Source organism: Cupressus sempervirens, chromosome 4 (genome assembly GCF_028749045.1).
Source record: "Cupressus sempervirens isolate cs-2001-9-10 chromosome 4, ASM2874904v1, whole genome shotgun sequence".
Lineage (NCBI taxonomy): Eukaryota > Viridiplantae > Streptophyta > Pinopsida > Cupressales > Cupressaceae > Cupressus > Cupressus sempervirens.
The window spans coordinates 675,871,896-675,874,445 of NC_143121.1; the positions used below are offsets into that span (position 1 = coordinate 675,871,896).

Sequence of the window (2,550 nt, forward strand, 5' to 3'; positions counted from 1 at the left end):
TAAATAGACCTTAGAATACCTACCCAATTGACCAAGTTGGTTGGAAATGTTTATTTAATCAAACAAATGACAAGTTACTATTTTCCCTCCAAAACACTATGTGACCGTTTGGATTTAAAATTCAAATTGCAAACTATGGTTTCTATACATTTTCTAACCTTCTAACTTATGCTACTGACTTGGAATTGGTCCTATGACCTTATTAAATGCCTAAAACAAGAAACTACTCCCAACTATCACTTATGGCTCATTTGGTCATTTTATTATATTATGTTGCCCATAAGGCTTTATCGGGACCTTTGACCTTCAATGTACTTTGTCCATTACAATATGCCATTATTGGCCTTAGAATGTTCCGATTAATCTTCAAAGAGGTCCTTTCTCCATTGTCTTTATCTGATACCAAGGTCTTCTTCATTGTCTTGATAGGTGCTCCTGCACCACAGGCTCATTTGATCTCAAGAGATGAGAAAGGCAGCATGGAGATGAATGGCCTGCACATAGTGGTGGTACCTTACCAGGCCTCCCAAGGCACCATCAATCTTCTTTTTAATTTCGCCCACTTTCTCTCCTCAAGAGGGGCTTTCGTCACTTTCGTACACACTGAGTGGAGTTACAATCACATCTTCAAAGGAGCTGCTATAGATAATGATGATGAAAATTTCAAGTTTCTCACCATTCTAGATGGGTTGGCGCTAGATGAGTTGCCCGATCACAACTACACAATCGCAACGGAAAACCTTGGCCCAGCCTTGGAACATCATTTGTGGTGTGGCTTAGCTAAAGGAGCTCCTCCCATCACTTTTATTATAGTGGAATTCTTCATGTCTTGCACTTATCAAGTGGCGAAGAATCTGGGGGTGCCTCGGGTGATCTTCTGGCCAATGTCCGCCGCCTCCTCTATTGCTCAGTGCTACTCCAACCTCCTCCTCTCCTACGGCCACATTCCTATCAAAGGTATGAAATCTCTTCAAGGTTTTTTTTGATTGCACGAATATGCTTGTGATAACAGAGGATTTATAATTGTAGTGGAACATATGAGGAGGGAGGATAAAGTGATCACTTGCTTGCCCGGTAATCTACCGCCTCTGTTGCCGAGTGATCTCTGTTCCTTTTATCGCACTACTGATACATCGGACATTTACTTCCAGTGGTTTCTTCATGAGTCCTAATTTTAAAGTAAGGCAGATTATGTGCTCGTCAACACATTCGATGAGCTCGAACCTCCTGACACAGTAAATGCGCTGTCCTATAATGGCTGCCCTGCTTTGGCAGTGGGGCCTATCTTTCTTCCCAATTTCTTGGAAGGAAAAGGTTTGAGCAAGCAATCAAGTCTTTTGGAGTAGGACGAGAGCTGTCTCAAATGGATCGATTCCCAATTTCCTAATACAGTCATTTATGTGTCCTTCGAAAGCCTCGTAGTCACATCAAACGAGCAGCTGGAGGAATTGGCAATGGGGTTGGAAAATAGTCAGCACCCATTTCTGTTGGTGTTGCGCAATGATATTACGAGAGGTATGTCTGCCACTTTGCTGGAGGGTTTTGAAGAGAGAGTGAGAGATTGGGGACTGATTGTGAAATGGGCGTCTCAGGTGGAAGTTCTGTCTCACCCTTTCGTAGGAGGGTTTATTACGCACAGCAGGTGGAACTCTTGTTTGGAGAGCATCAGTATGGGAGTTCCCATGCTCGGATGGCCCCATTTTCATGACCAGTTTCTGTACTGCCACTTTTGCAAGGATGTGTGGAAGATTGGCATGGATTTTGAGAGTGTGGATGTCGATGAAAATCCGGTGGTTACAAGGGAGGAGATTGAGAAAGGGGCGATGGGACTAATCGAGGGTCCAAAAGTAAAGGAGCTAAGAAAAAGAGGCATGGATTTGAAAGAGGCGGCTTTCAAAGCGGTCGAGAGCGTCTTTGGTGATAAAAATCCGGTGGTTACAAGGGAGGAGATTGAGAAAGGGGTGAGGGGACTAATGGAGGGTCCAAAAGAAAAGGAGCTAAAAAAAAGAGGCATGGATTTGAAAGAGGCAGCTTTCAAAGTAGTTGGGGAAGGAGGTTCTTCGTTTCTCAATTTGAATAGGTTTGTTCGTGACATGAGGGATCTTTCCAAATTGACATCTACTAAAGTGGTCGAACTATAAAACCATTTATAACTTTAAAGAGGTTATATCTAGGGAGATGATAAGTAGAGAGTTATACCTTGATATTTTATCATCCATCTCTTTTATTAAGTTTTAGCTTTTTTTGATGAATGCTCTATGATTGTTCATAGAGTATTTAAATAAAATGATGTTAAGTCTTGGAAGAAAACCATTGGTGACGAAACGGAGCCCTTAAGATAAAAATCAAAATTGCAATTTGAATAGATTCTCTCTCATAATAATCAAAATTATAATTTGAATAGATCGTCTCTTTCTTATGCTTTATTTGCTTTGCTTTATCACAATTTTGTTGAAAAGACAAAAGAGTATTTAATGTTGTAGGTATCTAATAAGTGGCATACTTATCTTTTAGTTTAGCAATTAATTGTAATTCAAGAAATATAATTTT

General features: G+C 40.6%; 1 pseudogene; it reads left to right on the forward strand.

Annotated features, from left to right (window-relative positions):
• The first annotated feature begins 479 nt into the window (after window positions 1-479).
• On the forward strand, window positions 480-2,141 carry LOC149563066 (7-deoxyloganetin glucosyltransferase-like; annotated as a pseudogene).
• The last annotated feature ends 409 nt before the right edge of the window (window positions 2,142-2,550 follow it).